This window comes from Onychostruthus taczanowskii, unplaced genomic scaffold (assembly GCF_017590055.1).
Source record: "Onychostruthus taczanowskii isolate IOZ18803 unplaced genomic scaffold, ASM1759005v1 scaffold38, whole genome shotgun sequence".
Lineage (NCBI taxonomy): Eukaryota > Metazoa > Chordata > Aves > Passeriformes > Passeridae > Onychostruthus > Onychostruthus taczanowskii.
In genome coordinates, this window is record NW_024501237.1 from 12343252 (window position 1) to 12355504 (window position 12253).

The window sequence follows — 12253 nt, forward strand, 5'->3', positions numbered from 1 at the left end:
GTGAGCAGCAGTGAGGGTAAGGAGTGCCCAGGGGCACTGACCAACCACCAAAGGGAGCAGAGGGCACACAGGTGCAGGGCATCAGCATCAGGGGATAAAAGGCTGGGCTGAAGGATAAAAGGAACAGATGCATGAAGCCTTCTGAAGTGTCAGGGTGTTCCTCTGTATGGGTTGAAGATTTTTGAAGTTGCAGGGCAGTACTGTGTGTATCATGGCTGTCTCAACTGTGACATTTAGGAATTATTGTTTCAGTTTTTTGGGGTGCTCTCATTTTGAGCTTCAGTTCTTTGCTGCAAATGTTTTGGATGCAGATTCCTGTTGAGAATGTGGCGCCATTATCTTCAGCCTGTAAGTACAAAACTTTCACAAATTCGTTTTTGTGGATGCTGCAGAATCCCTTCTATGTGTGTTGTGCAATTTTGGAATTGTTTTGGTATTTTTATGTGAATGCACAGGTGCTGAGTACTAGTAGTTGTAGCTTTAGTCTCCTTGAAAGAGTGTTCAGCAGCTGTAAAATTGTGCTTCTCAAGCATCCCATCAATCTCTGAGGAGAAGGCTGCAAGTGAATTTTCATTAGTGAGGTATGAGTCATTAGAATGATTGTGCTATAGGTCAGTTGTGAAGGAATTTTTAAATTTCTACCATAGAGGGCATTTGCCAATGCTTCTTTCTCACTGAGGTCTAAACTCCCTTAAGAGTCTCTTTAAATTCTTCTGTGAGAATTTAAAACAGGTTTTTAGGACAACTATTTAAAATTCCGTGACCTTTTTTTGACTGAGCAAGTGCATCCCTTTTCTTGTAATTTCTGCCTGAGTTTAAGTTGCAGACTTAGCAGTTTGGAAACATACTTTATACTTTTCTGCCGAACCATTAAGGTACAGGTATATTAGTTGTTGAACTGTCTTTAAGCAGAAAATGCTTTTCCTGTAGTTTAGGCTTGCTAGCTTTTCACAGATTAATAACCATCATATAATCAAGACTGCTGTGTTTTTTTTTTTTTCTCTTAGTCTTTTTTGCTTTATCTTGGTGTCTTATACTGCATTTGTAACTGCAAAACTGGGAAGGTAGCTTAGGTTCCTTATCAAGTGATTATTTAATTTTGCATTGTTGTTAGCAGTAAAAAGTTGGCATTTTTTACTGCTTTAAGTGCTCAGATAGGGGACCTCTGATAGCTGCAGTGCTTTAAATTAGGGCCATCTCCAGGTGTCTGCTGCATTTCCCTGCTGCAAGGTGCCCACCTGCATGGAGCAGGAACAGTCAGCCACTGTTCCTTACAGCCAGGGGAGACCTAGTGGGACAGTCATGTGCCACCACTTGGCACTTTGAGTTCAAATTTTGGCTGTGAGCTACTGTAGCTGAGGAACGGTGCTTTTCTGCTCTTCCTGCTGTGGGTGTGGTCATGCCTGGTGGAGGGTTGGGCCACACTGCTGGAGCTCCTCATGTCAAGGACAAGAAGGTTCCTAGGTCAGCTGGATTTGGGATGCTCTAATTTTGCTTTGTACCTCATTTTATAGAGTAATCAGCTGGTGATTTGGCTATTTCAGTGCCTCACAGTAAGGGGCAGGCAGTTTCTGAATGGCTTTGGTAATGCAGAATTGTTGAAATACACAGAATCAAAAGGCTAAAGAAGCTTTGTAGTTATATTTTGATAAAGCTGAATGAAAATATTTGTCAGATTCTTACATACATACTGTACTTTTCTACTTCATCAGTCAAAGATTTATATAGCTGTAAATTTGATTTTAAGAGTGTGAAGGAAATTATGTTTTTAAAATATCGTGAGTATCATAAGTCCTTTCTGAGCTTGTTATTAAATTAGGCTGGTATTTACATATTATTTTTAATGCCTCATCTCTTGTCATCATTTAGATCTACTCATTCACCCATTTTGTAATAAATTCTTCAGCCTTAGGAATACTGCATGGTTTTAATTCATACACTCTGTTTGGTAACTATCGTTTACTGATGTGGGTCATCAGCTTTCAAAATTACTTCAGTAAAAATGAAAAATACATGATGAATTCAGAAATGTAATGACCTAATTTGTTTTCCATCATTTATTATGTTTCTGAACCAAATGTTTAAACTATTGCATCTTAATTTTCTTACTTCTAATGGCTGCACTTCTGTATCATGATCATAAACTAAAAGTGAAAATGCCTTCCTGTATTCACAAATCTTTCCTCTTAAAGAAAATAGCTTTAAGATGTAATAACTTAGAGAAGAGAACAAGTTGTGTTGAGCTTGAAACCCTACACCTCCTAAGTTGGGAAAATTTTCACTCACTGTGCAGGTTTTGCCACTCAGACCCATCTTTAGCCATCATGAAACTTTTACTGTCATGCACTTTTATGACACAATTATGAATGTAAAAGCAGGGATTTAATGCTAGGTAAGGAGAATGGTTTTCCAGACTCTGTTATCAATGACAAAACACTCAGAGAAGGCAGTAAAAGCAGAGCCAGTAGGTGCAGTTGAGGTGTGATGATGTTTGGGAATATGGATCTGGCCTAACAAAGGGAGATAGCGAGAAATGGTGCCTCTTCCTTTGTGCTGATGGAGGGAGCTGGGGTCATTGACATGGTTTCCTTGGAAAGACTTAAATCTATTCTGCAGTATCTGGTGTTTTTAAAGATAGACTCTCCATCGTTAAGTAGGTGATGAGCTCTCACTTGCCATCCCACCACAAGCAGCTCAGGGGTCTGCAGCTGTACTGAAAGCAGTCTGAGGAACAGGAAAACGGAGGAGACAAAGAAAATAGGAAGAAGTTGTTCAATGTATACTCAGTGTAGTATGTTATACAGAGTATTTATTATATTTATATCAGGATGTGTTTTATTACCTCATGAAATTCAGTCATATGGATAATTTGAGCAATTAAACTGACTTAGCCCAGTGTCTTTGTTAGTATTGCAATAGCTTAAAACTTATTTCCACAGGTGTTTCAAAAGACCCACAGAAGCTGCATGACTGAAATATTAACATATTATTCCAATAATATGATGCTGCTCTGTCTGACTCAAGAGCTTTTAACCTGAATACTTTTCAGATTATTGAATCACCAAAAAGGGGTTTTTTTTGTTCGTACTTTCACACTGGTGCTTTTTTCATTTAATATGAAGTAGTGATATAATGAATAAATTATAAGCAGATGAAAGCCTGGAATTTGACACTTCATCCCAGGATGGTGATAGCACCTGGCGAAATAAACATTTCCCAGCAATGTGCTATCTGGATGGAGGACAGGGACCTAGGGGGTGGGCTGAGGTGACATTTGATACAAGCAGGAATGAAAAAACCCTGCTGCACAAGCAAATAAATTGTTACTGACATAGGAGCTGGAGACCAACTCGTACCTTCTGGGTGGGGGCTGATGAGGCACTCCTTATGGATCTGTGGTCTGGATTATTTTTAGGAAAATGTGGAGTTTAAATGAAGCATTTGCATGAGGCCACCTCGCTGTGTTATCAGGAGGTAATTCAACATGACAGTCACTCTCTTGGCTGCATTGGGCATCCTTGCTCAAGATAAACATGGGGAAGGGGTTTTGTTGCCAGGCTTTTGTGGGTTCCAGGCACAGCTTCCAGTCCCCAGAGGAGAGTTTTCATCAGGCACGGTGGGAGTTCTCCAAGCTGCGTATCCGGCAGGGTGCTGTGTTTGATTCAGCTACATCTGTAATGCTTATTGTAGCTGATGAAGAATTATTCCCACTGCCAAGATCGTTTCAGCCTGTGTGATGAGGGCTGATGAAGGAGGTGTGAGCTGGGAAATCTTACTTGAGTTGGAAATCTTGCAAGGTTCTAATGACCGTGAGGTTGGGGTGCCTCACTACTTTCACACCTGGTGCCAGATATTTGGGTTTGCATTTGCCAGTGAGTGAGTTGCAGCCAAGATTCTCCTAATAATTTCTTTTTATTTTTGAAAAGACCACCCATAACTTCTGCTGAGGGAGAAAAAGATTTTTTGCTAATAACAGTTTTGTCAGCATTATATTTTCCATATATTTCAAAGGCCAACTAGCTTGTCTTTTTCCTGGTGTTTTGTGGTGCACTAGAGACTGCCTGGGCACTACTACATCCTTTTTTGGGAAGTTCATAATATATTCTGCAATTTTTGTCCAAAAAAACCTGGTGGATACATGTCTCTTTTGAGAACTTGTGTCTGTGAGCATGAGATTTTCAGTTGTGCAGATAGTTTCATGTGCAGGTGCTTAAAAATGTCATAAATGCAAAACTTAGGGTTTGGAACTCTGGGAAGTGTCAACCTTCAGTGATGTACCTAGGGTACTACAAAGCAACATGTAAGTTTTAGTGGCAGGAAAAGAGGGAATGGCTTCCAACTGGAAGAGGGTAGGTTTAGAATAGATAAAGGAAGAAGGTCTTTACTGTGAGGGTGGTTGAGGCCCTGGCACAGGTGGCCCAGAGAAGCTGTGGATGGCCCATCCCTGGCACTGTTCCAGGCCAGGTTAGATGGAGCTTTCAGCAACCTGATCTAGTGGAAGATATCTCTGCCCATGATCGGGGGGCATAATTAGATGATCTTTAAGGTACCTTCCAACCCAGGCCATTACATGATTCTCCAAAATTTCCTGTTCCTACTGATGATAACATGATACTGGCTTTTATTTATTTGTCTGAAAGGCTGAGCAGCAATGGGTGTTCTATGACTATTTGTAACTTTTTAGAGACACGTAGAGTTAGGGTGTTGCCACAAAGTCACTCTTTCCCCTATAATTGTTTGATCCTGGTTAGAGAATTAGATTATGAATCTTAAAAGTAGTTAAAAATACTCAATACTCCTACTAGAATGGCAGTTTAATGTCAAGCAATTGCATTGTTTGTTGATGTTTTATATGGTTAGCCTGGAACTAAACAAATTTAATCTCTGAACATGCATTAGTATTTAATGTGATTGGACATTCTCTTTGAGACAGCAGGTTATGACTTAAGTTTTATTACCTGTGATAAATTTCATTCAAAGATAATACTTTTTCTCTCACAAATGCTCATAATTTCCTTTCAGAGGCAGGATGCTCAGATATTCTGTGATTAGCTACTAACTCATCTGGTAGGTTTTAAGCTTAAAACACTCTGAAATGTCAGTATTTTTTTTTCCCCAGGAAGTTATTTTTCAAGGAGTAAAATCAATTGCACTTCAAATGTTCATTAATGAAAAATATAACTTTTGATTATATTGGTTTGGTTTTTTTGTGTTCAGCAGATCCATTAATAGATATCTGGGCTAATTCAGATTATCTTTGTGGGATAAAATGGATATCTGAGTATGAAGGGTTACAGGGGTAGTTGTGGTCCACAGTTAGAGTACAGGTAGCTTAAATTGATCAAATTATCAAGAAAGCTCTTGATCTAATCTAGAAGGCTCACATGCCAAGTACAGGGAAGACTGTTGTTGGATAATGTCATGAAGGTCACAGTAAAAATGAAATTTGTGTTTTGCAAATCCCCTTGTGAGGGTATGATTCTTAATTTGCTGATGGGAAATGGAGATGCTGAGCAGGCAGATGATGAACCTGTTTTGTGATTTCTAAATTAGCAGTGGCATTTTTTAATAGTTGTGATTCAGTAGCAGGCACCCTAAAAGTGAGAAGATTTGTCTTTCTTGTCAAAGAAGAACACTGCATTAACAGAGATGAAGGGTGATTCAAACTGAATCACTGCTTACTGTAAAGGTACCTGTGTTAGGTATAGCTGCTATTTATCAAACAAAATATTCTGTTGGATCTATTCTCCTATTCCTTATTTTGTAAAAAGCAGACAGATTTAATTTTTATATACTTTCTGTTGAAAATGATTGCTCTCAATTTACTATTCAGGAAGTGAAAAGTCAAAACCCAGGCCCACACAAAACTCTGTAACTGCCTGGACAATGAAATGTACAGCTATTACTCAACATGATGAATAATGAATCGCAGTTCAAGCTTAATCAAACAATTCTATCAGGAGGAGCTTAGAAAATAAAGTGAAAAAATATAATAAGGTTTTAAAATTTGGAGACAAATACCTGTTACAAAGAGCTGTTGCTTGTTCCTTAAGGCTGTATTGGATTTACATTGAGATGGACACAGCTGACTATAGTGTAAATTTATTGTTGAGGTTGTAGGATAAATCTATGAAATTTTCTAGAATTGAACTGTATAGTGAAGAAGTGAAAGGTTCTCTTGATAGTCCTGCATATCCCCTCTCTCTCTGAGTCACTGTGTATACTCTTGCCACATCATACTGGCCTTGATGCTTCTGGTTGATTTTTGCTACTGAGGATGTAAAAATATTTTTTATTGGTGGTGCTGGTAGGCACAAGAAAAGAAGCACCCACAGACTAGCACAGTAGTAAATAAGCAAGTTAAAATATTTGCTTCTCAGAAGTGCTGGATTTGTAAGAGAATATCAAGCCCTCATAGTGGGGAAACACATTTGCCAGTTTAACAGACTTTGGACCAGTCCTGCCAACAGTTAGACCCACACAAATGTGTTTGGTTAGCCTGGTGTAACACTAATCTCTGTTACAGAGAATCTATTATTGCTATTAATAATCTCTCTATTATTAATAATAATCTCTAGTATTATTTCCTTCAGTATCTCTTTTTTTTTTTCTCTTCCTCTTCTAAATCTCTTTGCATGTTGGCTGGACTGTGATGATTGCATGACATGAAGATGCAATTAGTGCTACTTCCAGAGGTTGTGACTCTTGCTGACTCCTCATGGCTGCTCTTCAAAGTGCTGTCAAATCTCTCTTGGCTGGATGGCCCAAACAGTGTGATCCTCTGAGATTAGCCAACATCAATCATTATTTGTCATCAGTGCCTGTCCCCATAGTGGGGCTTCCTCTGTGAGGCTGGGACTCCCCACTAAAAATTAACAGATCTTTTTTCAGAGTCCCTGTCCCAGTTACCTCGGTTCTGTCTTTCTGTAGTATGTGTTCCCTCAATTTTGCCAATTGAGCTTCAGTCCTCTAAAGGTAAGGTCAGGTTTTATGCCGAGCTAAACAATATTGTGCTGTCCAAAGGAGTAATCTCACAGTCTCTGAGGCCCTTATCTGACCTCCTCCTTTTAAGTCAGGATCAGAAAACACACTGTCTCAAACTAAAGCTCTTCAATTCCTATTTTGGGTGCTTAAGTCTGACTTTGAAAAATGCTGAGTGTGCTACAGTGCTTGTTTAAACTCGGATGCAGTAGGGCCTGGCTCTGGTGTGTAACAAGCCACCTAGAAAGAAAAAAAAACAAAACCACAGACACAGCTTTGGGTTACTTAAAACTCTTTGCTTGGCTGAGCAGCAATATTGCTGGGTATGCCAAGACCTGTTAATTTATATCTACTCATCTGTTAAAGCAATAGGAATAACAGAAAGTTAGATTCATGTGGTCACCAGACATGAATTTTTTACCCTAGCTGGATGTTAACCAGCCACCTCACCAGTACAAGAGCAACCCAAGTGTCCTCAGTATCTGAGGAGATGTCACCATCCACCATATCCATGTGCAAACTGTCCTTTGCTGGTAGGGTTTATCTGTAGTGTGTAAGCCCAGTGGATAAGTTTGCATTAGTAGTCATCTTTCATCTTAGACTTTCCCCTCCTGTCGTCTCTTACCCCTCCACCCTTCAGGAGATCTGTAATCTTTCAGAGACTGAAAGGGTTCTTGCTAGGAGATAGCTTGAGGTAGAAAAGAAAAATGAAGTGAAACTGGCAGAAATCTAGCTGTAAGAAAATCCTGCTGTGTGTTTTTTTTTGTTTGGTTTTTAAAATCTCGTGTTGGTGCAGTTTACACTTCAGCATGATATAAGATTATACTCTTACATCTCATGAGTACAGAAATGTTAGCAAAACAAGGGCTTGTGTTCTATTTGGCCTCTATATTCAAGGATCTTAAAAACCCAAACCTCTTTTTTTTACAAAGAGAACATTCTTCAGAAGCAAACAGACCTTTAAACCTATCCTCTTTCTCTGGGGCTTTCACTGGAAACATTGAGTCTAAATATCATCACTGGTGTGACCATCTCTGTGCAGCTTCTTAACTGGCACCAGGAAAGTTAGGGATGTGGTGATGAAATTTTGGCACCCATGTGAGGCTTGAAAGCCTGCAGGGTAGGAAGAACAACGTGGAGTATTTTAGACTAGAGACGAGCACACAATTTTTTAAATAAGCTTGGGTTTTGGCTCTTGTTTTCTTTCTTACTAAAAATCTCTTAATGGCTTCATTCATTGAAATTCTAATTCCTTTAGGAACATTTTCCATGCTGACTTTTCATTATGCAGCAGAGAAAGATACATTCAGAGGTTATTTTTGGGACTGAAAGGGTTAAAAATATCCTGAACTGCTAGTTCCCACTGTTTTACTTTGTAAATAACCCTTTCCTCCCTCTCCCTGTCCAATTATGTGGTTTTTACACTATAAAATTATAACCTCATAACGGTTTTGAGTATTTAAACATTAGGAAGTGTCATAGTTGAGAGATGGCAGAGCTTTAATTTTTCGGTTGCTGAGCAACCATTATAGTGCTGCTTTTAATTATACTGTCAAGTATATTGTTCATCTTATTGTTTAATTTCAGGTCCCTGTTCCAAAATGTGAGGTTGAGGGGTTTTTGGAGCCAAATGCCTTGCCACGAGGTTTCATTTAAAACACAAGTTGCAAAAAAGTCAATGTAGATTAAATGGATGTTTACAATGAAGCATCTAAAGGAACTTCATGAAAAAGAACTATGTAGCTTAGGAAAGGTGAAAGATAGTAGAGCACACCTGGAAAAATGGCTAAACTCTTTTCCTACCTGGCTGATGTAGTCATCCTGCCTTGCTAAGTTCTACACTGAAGTTGTACAGTGGGTACACCTTTCAGGGAGGTGTCTTGATTTCTACTCTAACTCCCCAGCAGCTATTAGGGGAAATGTTAACAATATCCTAAATCCATGAGAACAAAAAAAAATGGAAACCACCAATGTTATGGTTTCTTTTTCTCTCCAAGAACTGGGTCATAGCAAATATTTCTGAAAAACTTCCTTGCTCATAGTAAGTGAAAATCAGTGCAAAAAGTTCTGCAGGGTAAGGCAATTTTCATGAACTGTTGTTTGTAAAAATGAATATAATACTTAATAAAATACTTAAATTCTGTTTTAAGAGGATGGTTTAGAATCATTATTTAGTTTAGCAACTCTAATGCAGAGGAAATGGACAGACCTAGATGGATACTGTTTTTATTCTTGCTTACTTTTTCCCCCCATACCCATCTTTCTTTGCCCTTGTTAAAAGCACTCAGTGTACACATACTGTGCATAAATTTGCCTTTCTGACATCAAAGAGTCTGGTTCTGCTGCTCAGGCCATCTATAAGATTATACCGACCAGAACCTGGCAGGCTCGTGCCAGACACTTGACCCTGTAAGGCAGTCCCAGGCCAGGCTGGATTTAAACCCAGCTCGTGCTATTTAAACGCTGCCGTTCGCAGCCAGCACGCAGCCAAACAAACGCACATTGTTGTCACAATTGGAACCACATGCTGAGTAATGAAGCAGAGGTGCAACTTTCTTGAGAGTGTGTGGACAGTTGGAAAAGGGAATGTATTTTTTCATTTATGTCTGTGCGTCTCAGGGCTCCCTTACTTTGTTTTCTTAGTGAAACTCGGACAGATCAGACACGCAGGATTAATGGAGTTGGGCACTGACAGACCAGCTCTGTTCCAGCTGCAGTGACTATGGAAGAATTGGATCTGGACCCTCTTAACCAGTCCTCCAAGTGCAAGATTTCAGCTACCATGACTGGTCACCAAGGACTATTTTATTTTAACCCATGTCAAATCTGAGCTTACCTATGGGGCTAAACCACAGCCTGCTGAGCCAAGTGTATCTGAATGCAAACTCGTTTCGCTGGCTGTTTGTTACTGTTTGGAAAATCCAGCCACGTAGGGTATGGAACAATCTCCACCAAACGAAACTTTTCAGGCTTCGTTGCATGTGAAATATTGCATGCTGCTTCCTCCCTGCCTGCAGCCAGTGCATCGGTTCCTGTTTATTAGAAAATGAAATGAAGGCAGGATAAAAGCATCTGGATAGTGTTCACAAGCATATGGTGTTGTCCTGTGCAGGGCCAGGAGATGGACTTTGATGACCTTTGTGTGTTCCTTCCAACTCAGGATACTCTGTGATTGTCTGATTTTGTGATGGAAATAATAAAATTTTCTCTTTGAGATAAACAAGATGAAATTGTGACTGCCCTTCACTCTGTAAGCCAAAAGGGCTTGTGAGGGGTGTAAACTTGTATTTACTTGGGGTACTTCCAGTTGGTGACTTCAAGTCCATAGCCATCTCCTTCTTGACATTAGTAACCAAATTAGGGTTCTTCTGGATTGAGATAACTTCTTTGTATCCAGAAATACACTTCTAAACTTATTTTCCTTTGTGGGTAATGCAAGTACAATAATGGTGATCACAATTGTGACGGGGAATACAGAGTAAGGGGTTCTCCTTCAATCTGTTGCTGTATGCTCTAAGTAGCAATCAAGTCAAGCAGAAAAGAAAGTAAGAGAGAAATATTTGCCATGTTCTTGACATTAATGATGTGTGTTTGAGCTGCCCATGGTATGGCCAAACAGCAGGTGGGCTGAGCATCCTTATTTTTTCCAAATAATCCTGAGAGGTCACAAAACAAAGAAAAGAGCACACCATTCTTCCATGCTGCAAGCACAAATCTTTCCCCTGCAAGAGGAATATACCCATATATATAAAAGAGATTTTTTCTGCTCTTGTAAAAGCATACATGCACTGAGTGATGAGTAAAAATGGGCTTGGTTTCTTGATTTCAGATCTCTTATATGTGACTCATACTTGTTTTTTTTTTTTCCTCCTGACTTTGTTTTAATAGGTTTTTTTATGCCTGATCAGCCATTCATTTGCCATTATGTTTGGTACTATGAAATGAAAAAGTCCTATAGGAAAAAAGAGAGAAGCTGAAGTGCCCTGATGGAAACACACTAAATAAACCATTACATAGGTCAGCAGCCTATATATTTCTTCACCCTTGAGCCCACACCTATGGGTAAGAAGTGAGGCCAAGCTACTGCGCTTCTCACTTGCCAAGATGAGGAATGGAAGGAATGAAGATTTCAGGCTGGTTCAAGTTTTTGAACTGTGTTTTGTTTCCTTTTGTTTTTGTCTTTGCTTCTGGTTCCAGAAGCAGCTGAGAGAAAGATGAGCTTTCCTCAAAATGCTTATTTGCTTTTTCCAGACTTTGCTCAAGAGCTGCTGGGGTGAATTCCGGGGGCTCTGCTATCGGCTAGGAAGAATAATGTGTGGAGGCAGCAATTATTTGCCAAGTACTGGCAATGTACTTGGCATGCTGCAAGGCATGGATAGGAAAGCTTTGCCTACTCTGGAGAGCTGTAGTTTAGGTTACAGACCAAAATATGAAGACAAATTGCACAGGGAGCAAATGTGGCTATTTTTAAAATCCTTTAACTTGGTGTTTTCAAGGAAGAGAGGACAGGTCTTTATGTACCAAGGCTGTGTGTTTGTTCACTGTACAGGCCTGGTTGCAGCATTTTAAAATTAAGAGAGGTCTGTTATGAAGCATTTAGGCAGTTATGATAATGTGAGGCTTGTGGAGAATTTATGCCATGGGTAAACAACTTGGGAATTAGGGAGCAAGTATTAACTATCAGATTATATGAAATGAGTTGCTGAAAAGAGGTGGGGTGAGTGAGAAGATTTTGACAGGAGCAAGGAGGAAGACAATCAGAAGGCTAAGGTATTTTTTCATCAGGTGAGAATTAAATTTTCCACAATCAACCTCCTGTTTTCCTTTTCTTCCCATCTCCTTCCCTTCTGTCCCTTTTAATGTGCTAAATAACTCTGGTGAAACTGTGCTGTAGGTACAGCATATTGTGATTAAATGCTCTGTAATGCTCTCTGAGATACATTGGACCAACAAGCATAAATGGAATGCCAGTTGCATAAAACAAATCTGAATTCTTGCTGCACCATGGTGAGGCAGCTCAGTTACAGCTTCGACCACCCATGAATGCTCAGCACACAGCAGGGCTACTTTTGGACTTGCATCTCACCTATTATCTTGGTAGTAGGGTATGAATCTCTTTGAATGTGAAAGCCTGGTTTTGTTTAAGTGAAGAACATAAGAAAAGGCTCTTTCCTTATTTTGTTTTTTACTTTGAGCGGATGAAAGGTGGATAGAAGCGACTGTAAATTTTAGGAAGGAAAGAAGTGGAAAAAAGCTAATGCTTGCTGAGCAG